The sequence below is a fragment of the Peromyscus maniculatus genome, chromosome 11, assembly GCF_049852395.1.
Source record: "Peromyscus maniculatus bairdii isolate BWxNUB_F1_BW_parent chromosome 11, HU_Pman_BW_mat_3.1, whole genome shotgun sequence".
NCBI lineage: Eukaryota > Metazoa > Chordata > Mammalia > Rodentia > Cricetidae > Peromyscus > Peromyscus maniculatus.
The window spans coordinates 58,718,794-58,733,335 of NC_134862.1; the positions used below are offsets into that span (position 1 = coordinate 58,718,794).

Genomic DNA, 14,542 nt, shown 5'->3' on the forward strand with positions numbered 1-14,542 from the left:
ACTGGGCAAAGATTCAGCACTCAAACAAATGGACCAACTCACCAATAAGCCCCAAGGTCAGAAATAACTTGAAATGGATCTGGGAGGGGAGATTCACTATTTCTAGGTGAAAGCAGCAGGTTTGGGAGTGCACTTCTGAGGCTTGGGATGAAGAGTCAAAAATCCAGTGTATAGCACATGAAATAATGGAAATTTCTATCATTGAGGCCAGATTCGAACTGACAGACATTCACTCTATGTTTTGGATATTGGCATCTCCATTTCTCACGGGTTCAATATCCCAATTCTCTGTAATTTCTCAGAGATTTTTGGAGTATCTGCCTCTGTACTCTTTCTTCAGATTTTATGTTTTCATTATTTTCCACATATTTTTGTTTCTTTCACATTAGTTTCCTCAAATGTGTATTGTGAAGTGAGCACTTAAATCAAAGTGCTGAGAAATCACTTAAATCAAACCTGAGAAGGTTTGTTGGCCAGCAGGTCTCACTCTGTTCACCAAGAGCTGTTTACAAAAGAAGAAGCCAAAGCACATCAGTCCATCAGTCCTTCCCAGAGATGTTTTCATTCATTTAACTTGGAGTAAGACACAAGCATAAGTCACCGGGAAACCTTCCCTGAGAGATTCTAATACGTGCGTAGTGTCAAAATGAGTGCCTGGCAGTGATCTTGGAGAGATCCTTGGTACTTTCACTGTTGGTTATTTTATTCATTTGTAGAAATGAATTCCTTTTGGATTAGAAAATGAACTCAGGGGACAAAGAAAACAACCAAATAAATTGTCCACATCCAAACTAACGAGGTAGAAAGGACTAGGATGGAAGTTTTGCCTTAAGCTAAGAAAACTTTATTAAATCCTCTATTTTACAAAGATTTTGTTTTTAATTATGCTCATATGGGGTGTGGGGGAGTATGTACACCCATATGGAGCATGAGATTCCCTGGAGCTGGAGTTATAATTCTGAGCTGCCCAACATGGGTAACAAACTCAGGTTATCTGCAAGAGCAAGAAGTGCTCCTAACACTAAACTATCTCTCCAGCCACAAATCCTTTGTTTTTTAGTAAGACACACACACACACACACACACACACACACACACACACACTCCTCACATTTGTAAGCCTTATCCATTCCTCTCCCCCCCCCCAATAGAAAACAAAGTCCAAGTCTTCTGCTATTGGGGAGAAAAGAATCGTCTACCTTTAAGAAGTTGAGGAGGCTATCTGGAAGCTTTTAAACGCATACCAGTGCACACCACTACCACCACTACAGAAACTGGTGTAGAGAATTCTCAAAAAGCTAAAAAGTAGCCCTACCCGCCCCTGGCATATACCCAAAAGACTCTAATCTAAGTCCTACCACAGAAACACTTACACTTCAGTGTTTATTGTGCTGCTGTCTTCACAATAACACGGAAATGAACTCAACCTAGATGTCTATCAACAGTAAATGGATAATGAAAATATGGTACAGATTCACACTAAAATTCTAATTGACCGAGAAGAAAAGTGAAGCTACAATAGTCAAAGAAAATGGATGGTACTCAGACTCCTAAAGACAGATGCCAGGTGTTCTTTCTTGCATGTATAAACTAGCTTTGAATTTAAATATATGCATATTTATATGAACAAATATGAGTAGGCCAGGAAATTAGAGACATATGAGAGGGGGAACGAAGCCTTAAGAGAGAGAAGAGCAATGTTAAAGTGGAATGGGGAATATTGGAAATGGAAAGATAGGCAGGGGAATGGGAGAAAAGAGAGAATAGGAAGAGGGTCGACCAAAACTAAGATGTACAAAGTTGCTATAAAGAAAGCTCTTAACTTATATATGGACTTAAAAAGAGGAAAAAGGAAGAGGAATACTGTCAGGAGCCTCAGTTTGTACCCCAACTTGTACTATGCTCACTGGAGTAAATGTTCATTCAAATTTTAGACTTTCTATTATGTTGCATTTCTTCCAAGAAAATGTCCTTGTTTCTAGACCCAGCTCCTGCAGCCCTCCCTCCCCCAGTAGAGAGATAGCTAGACTTTCTTAGAATCAGGCCATTGAGCATCATTTCCATTTTAGTTTCTAGAAAGTTGACTTTCTAGGTAACTAATCTCCATTATGCTTTTGCTTTGGTGTATGTGTGCCTCTTTCTTTATTTTGAATGTGTTTAAGAGGAAATCTAGGAATATACTTAATCATAACTCTTACTACTCTTGGTTCCAAGTTCCACCAAAGAAAAATATGAACCCAGAAGCCCCAATATACCATGGAAATATAAAAATGATAGAGCATACCTGGAAGAAGTTTGTGGAGCTAACATTTTCCTAAAGCTAGGAAGCCACAGTCCCAGAACCATGACCACGTGCATTCATTCTGCTGTGCCTGGGGTGACTAGCTCTTCCAGATTGCCAATTAGCACACCACTTTATGAATCTTTAATAAAGAAAATCTTTTACATGTTTGCCCCAAGCTCTTCCCAAGGTATGTATGTATTCTACAATTTTCTTTGGCATGTCTACTATAGAATATGATACCTGAGATTTGGTCAGTTAAGTTTTGATAGAGGGGAAAAAAAGAAAGAAGAATAGGGAAGGCAAAGAAAAGGTAGTTTCAGTAATTGATTTGAGGCCAAGGACGTCAGAATGATCAGATCAGAAGTTTGACTTATCCTCCAGCTGTAGCACTGTGCTACTCTCTGGATAAGACTGCCTTTTAAATTGTGTAATAATCATAACAGGATGACTTATCACTCTTAAATTCAAGATAATAAAACAGATTCTGGGGGACAAAGATGGCATACAATCTCACAAAATGAGACAGAGTTTTTAATACATCGTTTTTATTGTATCTGTGACTGATCCACAAACCTATATGTGTAACATGAGACAACTTATTTTCTGTGTCAGGAATGAGCCTCTCAACTCAGTATCGTGTTTTTCCCATGTGTACGTATCAAGCACATGGATAGTGCTCTCCTGGCATGGAAATGAGCTTGCAAAAGTTAGGATTACCATATTATGCAAGTCCCATTATTCACCTTGGAGTTCTCATTGACCCTGGCATATTGAAGAGATATATTCAAATTAAATAGGTCTGTAGAACCAGCTGTATTTTAATACAAATCCCTCTGTCACATTGAAACCCATTTATTTTTCTTTCATCCGCAAGACAGAAGGGAAATATATCTGATGATCTTTCTTTTAATGAGACAAATCTTTAGAAAAATTATAATTTGCATCACCATCTCTTTATATATAATTAAATATATAATAAAAATATAATGTATGAATATATATATATATTTTCTTAATACACTTAGCACTCAGTATCCTCTTTTTTTAAACTTTCCTTCTTTATTGGATTTATATAATATCTATTCCCTCAAGTGCTCAAGGTTCTATCCAAAAACTTTTAAGCTACAAATACTATTTTACCATAATGAGTCTGGCTCCTTCTACAGGAAGAAAACAGAATATCATAAATTCACCCGGAAGAGTACCACTAAACCCAACCAAAGTGAGCTTTTGTAAGAACAACAAAGCAAGTAAGGTGAGGGGAGTGGCCAGAAGAACAGATCTGGGAGAGAGGGAGGACCGTTTTCACTGGAGGCATCAAACAAAAGAGGCCTCCTCACCATTTACTCCCCATGACGATCAGTTGTGTGGGGAGGCTAGTGTGGAAGAAACGGATGGCCAGGGGGGTGGCAGAAACAATGAGGCAAAAATGGGAATTCTTTTAGTAATTAATAGGGAAGAGAGGTGGGACTGGAATTTGAGTTAAGTCAGGACTGTTTGATGGGAAGCCGGGAAGCAGGGACTGTGAAGGATTCTGGCCATGAGGAAATCTTGCCATTTTTCTTCCATGAAGTCACCAGTGTTCAGTGAGAGAGACTACATTAGCTTGTCTTCCAGAAAGAATTCTCTCACCCAAACCTTACACCAAACACACCGAAGCTGTGATAAAATTAACTAGTCATATGGTTAGCCTATAATTTCCTAATTTAAGGAAAACTCACATTAGTGAATAACTTCATCACTACTTTAAGTAGGAGTTTGGACAACACCCCTTTTCATTTAAAAAAAAAAAAAAACATAGCTATTTTCCATATTTTTTTCCTACAATTCCCAGAGGCTTTGGAAACCATCTCATGGGATTCATAGAGCAACCTTATCAAATTCAAGATGTAAAACCCTTTACTGTTGCTCAGTATTATAACTCAAAACCTCTCTCCCTTTATCCAGCTGCTCCAAGAGCCACCCATGTCAGTGGGCACCACTAGACAAAGGTTAAACAGTGCTCAGATAACTGGGCGAACTCACAGTGTTCAAAGAAATGTTTAACATGGGGTACAGTAAAGGAAAGAGCCTCACAAAGAGACACTGCAATGATAAAAGAGAAAATACCTTTTGGGAAATGTGGACTTTGTCCCAGGATGGCAAAGCTTTTGTTTTACACAGTTTTGTTTCTCAGAATCACTGCAAAAGCAGAGAATTTCCCTTTCTACTTTTACCCTAACAGCACTTGGTCTCTCGGGTACTTGAGAGACTAATGTTCTAAAGTATCAGTTTAACCAAATATCAATGTATAAACTTTCTCAGAATACTAGAACGATGATATAACTATATTTAATTATAATAGTGTATGTATCATAATCAATTATATGGTGTCCTAGTTAACATACAAGGTTTAAGACATTAAGAAACAGACACATGCCGGGCAGTGGTGGTGCATGCCTGTAATCCCAGCACTCAGGAAGCAGAGCCAGGAGGATCTCTGTGAGTTCGAGGCCAGGCTGGGCTACAGAGGTAGTCCAAAGCTACAGAGAAACCCTGTCTCAAAAAAAAAAGAAAAAGAAAAAGAAAAGAAACAGACACAAAGACAAATTTTCCTTCAGACCTTGCTACTTGGCAATTGGATGATGTCAGGAAGACAGCAAAACTCCACCAGACAGGCTGATGCAAGCCTGTAGTACCAGCTTCCTAGGAAACTGAGGCAAGAAGATTACACATTCAAGGACTGCTTAGATAGTTTACTGGGACACTGTCTTAAAACAAAAAGTAAAAAGAGTTCTTGGGTCATAGCTTGCTGGTAAAGGATTTATCTAACCTGCTCTGGTTCAGTCTCTAGTAGCACAAGGAATTGAAAATGGTGAATTACAAAGTCTTGAAATCTCAGGGCTAGTATTAAGAAGAGGGGGCTTAGAATTATAATGAATTTGTGAAATTTGTGTAATGGTTTAATGGAACAAAAATGAGATCATGTTTGTAGAGCAATTGATGTAAGGAGTCTGTGATCATTATTTGTGGTTCTATATGTTTGTTTTGGTTTTGGCTTTTTGAATCACAGCTTCACTATGCATCCCAGGCTAATTGAATTCTCTGTCCTCCTAATTCAGCTTCCTAAGTCCTGGGCTTGCAGGCATGCAGCACCATCCCTGACATACACTGGCTTCTGGCAGCAGCATTGTTGTTGTTCTAAGACCAATTCACTTTCATCTCAGCTGGAAAAGATGGAACCAGCTTTGACCTCTTATTTATCCTTGCATGTCCTGTGCCTAAACTCACTTCTATTTTCAAATGCTTTATTTTCTTCTTGAAAACTATAACATTTTATATGTAATATATGTATATATATGCACCAAGAAGACAGGTCTGTCTTCTTATCCCTCCATCAGCAGCACCAGCCTGGAACATGACAGAGGCCAACAAAAAAGGGCTGAAACAATGAAATTGACTCAGCACATGGTGCTGGCTACATGAATCTGTCAGCTGGTATCAAAGGCCATAAACAAATGTGAGAGTCCAAAGAGTACCTGGAAATCAGGTATGATATGTGTGTGTGTCGGTGCCCACAGTGCACAAGCCATTTCCCAGGCAACAGGGAACACAGGGAGTAGCAGCTGATTTATCGCTGATGGAAAGCTGCTTAATGAATTATGACTGCTTAGCATAACAGAGAGGTGAGTAAATTTGAAGAGGGCCTGGTTGATCAGCAGAGTGGTTTAAATGTTGGAAAATAGGATTTAGGATGAGAGGCTAAGGGAATTGGGGTGATTTAGCCTAGAGAAGAGTAGGGGAAGATGTAACACAGCAGACGAAGGCCAGCTGTTCTCCATTTTTCCAGACTAATCCACGTAATGAAATTCAGGAGTTGATGTGTTAAAACAAACTCACTGAGGGACCTTAGGTTTTTAAGTATACATTTGCATTGTGACTTTGGGGGACTTTCAAATTAAAACTATAGTGGAGAATTATAGTTGAAAAATAAATTGCAAAGGAAATAACTGTAATTACCTGGAAATTCATATATGGGTTTAAATTAGATGTAATAGTAGCCACAATACAAAAATATGCAAAGAAATCTACATACTTTGATTGTATGTAAAGCATTCGCTGATCAAATTAATTGTATTCTCATTATTTCCAAGATAACTGTTGGTTTGGTTAGAGTTTGATATGGAAGGATTTGTTACAGGCTTTTCCCAGGAGATAAACTAATCTAAAACTTTATGCATAAAAGAAATATGCAGAATAATTAATGCCACAGAGTTTGACATAATCTCGATTCGGTAATAAAAGTACTAGGGTTTGATGGTTTGGAATAATGGTTTTAGCTTTCATCTCACTTTATGGAATTTACTTTACAAAACACATCAGTTATATAACATTATGAATGCATTAAAACAAATTGCAACTTCAAAATGTGTCATTTTATGAGTCTCTTAGTAAAGAATTATTTTGCAGCTTAAAATCATCTTTATATGAATAATTCTGAGGCTATATACTTAATGAATATTTTAGAGCTGAACATACCTAGGCAAAAATTTATTTTCTGATTTTTTTTTCCCAGAGGATGACTGTTTGCCTTAGTGATTTTCTATGTAGGACTTTCCTGTCTCACTGATTATTTAGAGTTTACTTATAGATTGAAGGCACATCTCATTAGATCTTGTCCAAAAATAGTTACCTTGATATACTGAAGGTTTACTCATACAACACTCTCTGTCTCCTATTTCTGTACCTCACAACTGCCCTAGAAGTATGCATTACTGTTTATTTTATAGGCACCATTTTCCAGGAACTTCATTTTCCAGTGATACCACCAATGGATAGCCTTGTTGTCATTCTGTCCCAAAATGTAGGACTCTCAAACATGTTCCTATCAGTTTCAAATGCTTCTATTAAAATTGACTACATACAAGAGCAACAATCAAAGGGAAAGTTTAAAAAATATTTTCTGGTTTTTCTATTTTGGTTTTTAGCTTTTTGAGATAGAGTCTCATGCCACGTAGGTGGACCTTAAACTCACTATGTAGCCCATATGTCTCTCAAATGGTGGATATTACAGGTATATATCATGTCTAGAAAATATAAATATAAACCTGGGATTCATGTGTTAAATAAAATATTTATAGATATGGGTAAAGCAAAACTGTTAGGGTTGGCATTATACCGTGTATAGTCATTCTTGGCTGCCAGCATTTGCCATCACTAATCAGCATCTCTCTTTCTGTCTTTTAGATTATTTTCAAAATATATGTGCATATATATTTGTGTGTGTGCAGACACATGAAAAGAGTGACATAAAATACTGATATACAATATTTCTCAAAAGAAATGCCTGAAATTCTAACACTTTGGGGACTGAGAGAGGATGAACATGGGTTCAAGGACAATCTAGATTACACAGTAAAACCCTAGTTCATAAAGCCAAGGGCTGGGGAGCAATTTACCTATCATGTACAAGACCTTGGGTTCCAGCCTGGGGAGGTAAAGTTTAACCTAACTCAGGCATACAAGAGATACTCAATATTAGTGAAGATGCTAAATTGTGCATCTTTAGCAGATGTACAAGCCAAGTCTTAATCCTTTTTCATGTCAAGACAATCAACTTTGGAGTTGTCAATGAGTGTGGGAAATGTCCTCTTGATTCTGTGTTTTTTACCATTTCCTTTTCTGTCATTCTTTTTTTATTGTCAACATTTTTTATAGATTATAGTATAATTACAACATCTCTCCCTTCATTTTCCTCCCCCCAAACCTTATGATATACCCCTCCCAATTGTCCTTTAAATCCATGGCCTTCTTTTTCACTAATTGGTACTGTATGCATATGTGTATATATTTATATATTCCTAAATATAACTTGTTCAGTCTATATAATGTTACTTGTATATGTATTTTCAGGTCTGACCATTTGGCACTGTGCAACCAATAAGTGTGCTCTTAAGACTCCCTCCCTGAGGACCAGCTTTTATGGTACCTGAAGGCACCATGCATGCTTCCAAAGATGGGAGGTAACTAACAGTCCCACTCAGTGTTAACCCTATGAACCACACCAGCTACCACCAAGGCAAGACAATCCTAAAGGTGAAGTAGTGGCACATATTTTTGGCAGCAACCAGTAGCTCTCTGATTGGTCTTAAGACCTGTTCAACAAGAGGGACACCATGCCTGGTACTGCAAACCTCAATAACTACTCAGGACTAGCAAAGTCACCATCACTGGAAGAAAATCTACAATCACTAGTTTACTAAACCATCTTCTCTAACAACAATCCTTTTCGGTCATTCTTAGACTTCCATTCTAGCTTTGATGTTGGTATGGAGGGAATAGAATGGCCACAATAGCCTATATTGTTTTTAGATGCATGTTAATCTGGTGCGCTACCTCTCCTGTGACAGGATGCTATTTAATAATGCATTTTCAGAAAACTGTATTTTTAAATTGTCAACATTTCAAAGGCAAGATGATAAAATGTAAGTATATTGCCTTTATTTCACAGTCTTGGGTTTTCCTATCTTCTGATTCATTCAAAGAAAAATTTTCTCTTCTTAATTCACTCCCTAAACAGCTTTAACAGATACATGAGCACCATCTCTTGGAAAAAATAAATCACAAATTTAAGGATTTTCAAGAATGGCTATCCCTCAACTGTTATCTTGTATGTAGTTGTTCCAAAATTGACTCAAATGCATATAAAAATGAAGCAGGCTGGGCGATGGTGGCACACACCTTTAATCCCAGCACTCAGGAGGCAGAGCCAGGTGGATCTCTGTGAGTTCCAGGTCAGCCTGGTCTGTGGAGTGAGATCTAGAACAGGCACCAAAATGACACAGAGAAACCTTGTCTTGAAAAAACCAAAACAAGAAAAAAAAATTGAAGCAGCTGTATCATCATATTCTTAAATAAAACTGACCCTTGAAATTTTGAAAAAAGAACAAGTGTGTGTTCTTTTCCACAGTAACACTAAAAGCAACAGGAAAGCCGTGGTTCCATTGCCATCTTGCTTTTCTACTTATCCAAAACCTCCAGGCTCTAAGAACAAAAGCCCCCTGGGAGCCCAGTGGGCTTAGGCCTTAGCCCAAACTAACCCAAGATCCCTTCAAAGGCACCAGATAACACTGCATGACTCCGTACTCTCAAGTTCCCCAGTTCTGAGTCTGGAATCCAGCCCTGTGCACTCCTCCAAGTGATTGGTTCTTTTTCCAAGCTTTGTGTAGGGTCTCTTCTCTACTGACAGACACAGTGGGGGCAGCACGGTTCCTCCACTCTGGAATACTTAACCTTTTAAAACCAAACATATAAACAATCCTGAATTCAAATTTATTCAACTTATAAGTAGATTAAGTTATATAAACATAGTACCATCATGGTTTCGTGTATGTAAACAGAAAGTAAAGAAGGAGAACCCATTACATCAATATTATTATATGTTTTGCACCTATGAAATGTCTTCAAAAAAATCTGTTCACTTGAGAAAATCGTAACTTGAGACGTGATATTGTTAAATGATGAAGAAGAGTAGATAATAAATGTGTGAATCACTTTCAGTCACAAAATTTTACCTTATCTTGGGATCTATATATTAATTTTTATTGGAGAGGAGTTATTTCAAAGACTAAGTTCAATTCTGTGTCTTGTATATTTTATCATAATAAGAGTAATAAACATTTTGCAAATCTATTTGGGAAATAAAATAGTTTGACTTGTTGCTCCCTTTGAGTTTGTGTATCATATACTATTGTGGCATATTAATTAAATAGTACAGGGTCAAATGAATACACTCAAAACAGTTCCTTAGGTACAGTCACAAGTAAAATAGTGTGTGATCAAATGACATTTCACGCAGTCATCAGAAGGATTTGTGGGATCATGTTCTCTTGTACTGATTAGGACACAAATGTGTCCAGCAAGTTTCCTGGGGAGCACTCTTCAGATGAAATTCTGTGCATAAAGAGCAGAAGAAATATCAGTCAGAGGGAGAGGCAGATTTAGGTACAGTCATGTGAGTCCTGCAGGAACCTCTTCAACCCCAGCGTTCCACGATGCCTCATATTTCAGCAAGGGGTCTATGATCGGTTGAATGAAAATGGCCCCAAAGGCCCTTAGGGAGTGGCACTATTAAGAGATGTGGTTTTATTGGAGTAAGTGTGACCCTATGGGAGGAAGTGTGTCACTCGCAGGATGGGCTTTGAGATTTCAGAAGCTCAAGCCAAGCCCAGTGTCTCTCTCTTCCTGATGCCTGCCAATCTGGATGTAGAACTCCCAGTTTCCTCTCCTGCACCATGTCTGTCTGCATGCAACCATGCTCCTCACCATGACAATAGTAGACTAAACCTCTGAAACAGAAAGCCATCCCCAGTGAAGTGTTTTTCTTTTACAAGAGTTTGCCATGGTCATAATGTCCCTTCACAGCAATAAAACGCTAAGACATGTCCTAAGAGGTTGTTCTGCCACACCCAGCAGTCAACACACTTGACCTGCCACCAGCCAGAGGACATAACCTTGTGTAAAGCAGATCATTCATGGATATCAAGTCTCATGATCTCATCCACAATCAAACTTCTTAGCATCTGAGAGTCTTTCATGTGAAGGACTATTTCAGAGTTGTGCCTCAGTACCTACCACAATGCCTATTTTTGCAGAAGGGAGGGTTTCATGTTATTTATATTTTAGACTTAATTTCAACTGTCTCCACAAATCTAATAAGCATATACTATCTTTTATCCACTTATTTTATTTTTTTATTTATTTAATTTGTTTGTGTGTGCCTCCATGACTTTATGTGCACCATGTGTATGTAGGTGCCCTCAGAAACTCAGAGCCCCAGGATGTAGAGTTAAAGTTGGTTGTGAATTGCCTAACCTGGGTTCTCTGCAAGAGTGGTAAGCTTTCCTAACCATCTCTCCAGCACATAGCACATCCTTTAAACTCAGATATTTAGTGTTAAATTCTTAGACTGACAATAAATTTACAAAAAGGATCTTAGAGCCTCAGCTTTCAGGGGCATGCCAATAAGGACTTACCATAACAATCAGTACCTTTAAATAAAAAGAATAAATTCTCAAGGCACTATTTTCAATGCTGTTCTGTAAACATCCTTTTTCCAAACCTATGTATGCATGCAGGTACTTTAAGCCATTGCAACAAAGAATCTGGGAATTCTGACTCTTACTGATCTTCTCACATCCTCTTGAACAATGGTCTCTGAGCCTTGGGTGCAGGAGCTGTGATGTTGATGTATCCATCGGGTCTAAGCTCCCATAATCTCCTGATATCTCCATTGTGTCCAGTTGTGTTTTTATTATGATGTTCTCTATTTGCTGGAAAGAGAAGCTCCTCTGATAAGGGATGATAGTTACACTTCATCCTGTGAGTGTAAGCACAAGGTTTAGAATATAGCTAAGAAGTGTGCTGGTCTAGAAAAATGGCAGTAATAGACTCTCTTCTAAGATGCGTGACCTCATTGTTCCTGAGAGCTTGGGAAGTTGGCTGGGTTTCTACTACCAGGCATGATTTCCTGTTGAATGAACTTCAAGTCCAATTAGACAGCTGTTGGTTACTAACATGTGAGTGCCACTTACTGCATCTTGATAGATACTTTGGCATTCTGGTCATTGCTGTGGTTAATAGGAGTCACTGCTGGGTATGAAGAGAGGGTGGAAAGATTGTCAGAGCCAAAATAACAGAATACCTGCTGTGAAAAAAAAGTCTCTCATAGAAATAGCAGCATAAAAAAGACCTAAACAATGGCAATAGTAATAGGCATACTAATACAGGATGGCGAAAGTCTCACAGGGTCCCAACCCTAGACCAAGAACTATAGGCAACAAATGACTGCAGAGAGAGGGAAAATTAGTTTCTCCCAGCGATGAGCTCCCTAACTGGTTATCCAATACAAAGAGGTCGTCAGTCTTGCAACCTTATCCACACAAACAACAAAAATGGAGTAGGCAGATTGTGGCTATATATTTCTGCATACATATACACATGTATATGCATGGAGCAACAATAATCAAAGAAAAAGAGGTTGCCAATGTGAGAGTAGGGGAGCATGGGAGGGGCTAGATGGATGGAGCTTGGAAGAGGCTCGAGGGAGGCAAGGCAAAGGGGAAATTGATCTAACTGGATTTTATTGAATGTATAAAAATAAAATAATAATATTTTAATTAAAATGCATAAAAAATAAGAGTTAAAACAATTAAAATCATCTGGGGAAATGTAGGTAGGGTCTTTTAAGTTGCTAAGAAAACACAGCAATGTCAAATAAGACACAAACTGATACCTAAATATAGTTCATAGTTTGAACATTAGGTTCTAGAACATTCCTTTAGATAATGTGATAGTTTTGTAGGGTAGAATTGTCTGGGTCTTCTGGATGAAAAGCACTGCAATGCATAATGAACTTAGAATAAAAATGTAGGTGGAAACAGCTAACTCAGTGCTGAAGTCTGGGAAGTTGTATCATGCGCAGCAGGTACACAAGTCACATTAGTAAGTGATTGTAACTTTTAAGAAATACAAAATATCATTTTATCCTCAGTGTAAGTACATTAAGATTTTTTAAAGTATGGAACATTTCACAAATTAGCATATCATCCTTAATCGGGGGCCATGATAATCTCTGTATTGTTCTGGTTCTAGTATGTGCTGCCAAAGTGGGGACATTTCTTTTTAAAATGGCAGCAAGAGAACATTGTCTGTCTCTGTCCTTCTTTTACATGCACACTAATAATAGCATTTGTTGATAACCATAAGCACTATGAAGTTATTGAGTCTTGCATCCTTCATGTCATGGACTATAGACATTTGCACACATGTTCTATCTTGTGACCAGTATTAAATGTTTCAAATAGAAGGAGCTGCTCTTCAGGGATGGTGCATCTGGCTTACAGAGAAGCCAGTGTATGTTAAGAAGAATACAGTATTAGAGTGTCAGTCCTAATCATGAACTTGTATGCATGTCTGTCTAAAGAAATGGCAAGCCATTTTTTAAGAATATTATGAATTACATTCTGCCCTGCATTGAGATTTCACGGCCCACCACATCAACCATGCTTTTCTTCAATTTCCTTAGTCCCCATACCCTTCTAATACTAGCAAATCAAATGAAAACCTGATAGCTGGACTCACACAAAACTCCCTGCCTCCTTTTTCTCTCCTATCCTCCACAGAAAACAACTGTTCTTCGAAATCAGACCACTCTCTTCAGTTAACCTGCTCTTGAATCTCAGACAGAGATCCCACCCTCCACCTCAGAGACCAAAGGAAAGTCATCCCACGGGAGCCCCTCAGACCCTGGGGAGGCACATGTGGACACTGCTCTGGTTTCTTTGGCTATTTCGCCTATGATATTATCTACTGCTCTTCCTTCCCCATGTCAAATAACTTGTAGTGTCCTTCCAGTGTCCCCCTTTTTAGTGGATACTTCCCACACATAAGCAATCAGAAATCTTCCTGGATATATTTAAAACCCTTTCCTGATTCGGGTCTTACCCCTTCTTAGCAATCACATACCCAAATGAACTCTTCATTCTCAGTGTCAATGCATTCATTCCTTGCCCAACACATTTCCCATTTACTCCACTCTGAGTCTGTTCATTGCTCCAGTGAAATGACTTTCGGGAAATTCACTGGTAACTATTACTTCAGTACACAGCCAACTAGCTTTATCTTCTTTCTCCCTGAACTATAAGTTAGAGCGGGGTAGAGCTTCAAAGTCAGAGTATCTTAGTTCAGATCAAGACTTCAGGACTACTAGCTGTGTGGTTCTGGACAGCTTTGTTAATCTCCTGCTATTGGACTTTATGTGCAATGTGAACATTATAAAGGACTTACACAATAGAGTTGTGTTGGAGAGCAAATTGGAGAGATGATTTCTCATGAAGCACAGAATACATGTTGAATAAGTGCTCGTTTGGTTTATAATCTTCTTCCTCGATGAAGACAAGCCTCGGGCGATTCGGGCGATTATTCACATTATGTAACTGATAAAAGTGGAATCCCGATAGCCTTTTATTTTAAACTATCTTTTCAAGGATTTTTTAAAGTGTTTTTCTTAGAACTGGAAGATTCCTTCAAGACAGATGATATAGTAATTGCTGAACACTAAAATAAAGGTAATATTTCCTCCCAGGGAAATTGGACTACTTTGGTGGCAGCCTTTTTAAAAACACCGGATAGGGGTGGGAAACATGCTCAGCAGCTAAAAGCACTTGTTGCTCTTGAAGAGGACCTGGGTTTGATACCCATCACACATAAGGCACTCAC

General features: G+C 38.3%; 1 non-coding gene across 1 annotated transcript; it reads right to left on the bottom strand.

Annotated features, from left to right (window-relative positions):
- Nucleotides 1-12,836: 12,836 nt before the first annotated feature.
- Nucleotides 12,837-12,938, bottom strand: LOC121821491 (U6 spliceosomal RNA). Its single transcript, XR_006062308.1, has one exon. It is a non-coding gene; the product is annotated as a U6 spliceosomal RNA (small nuclear RNA).
- Nucleotides 12,939-14,542: the final 1,604 nt, after the last annotated feature.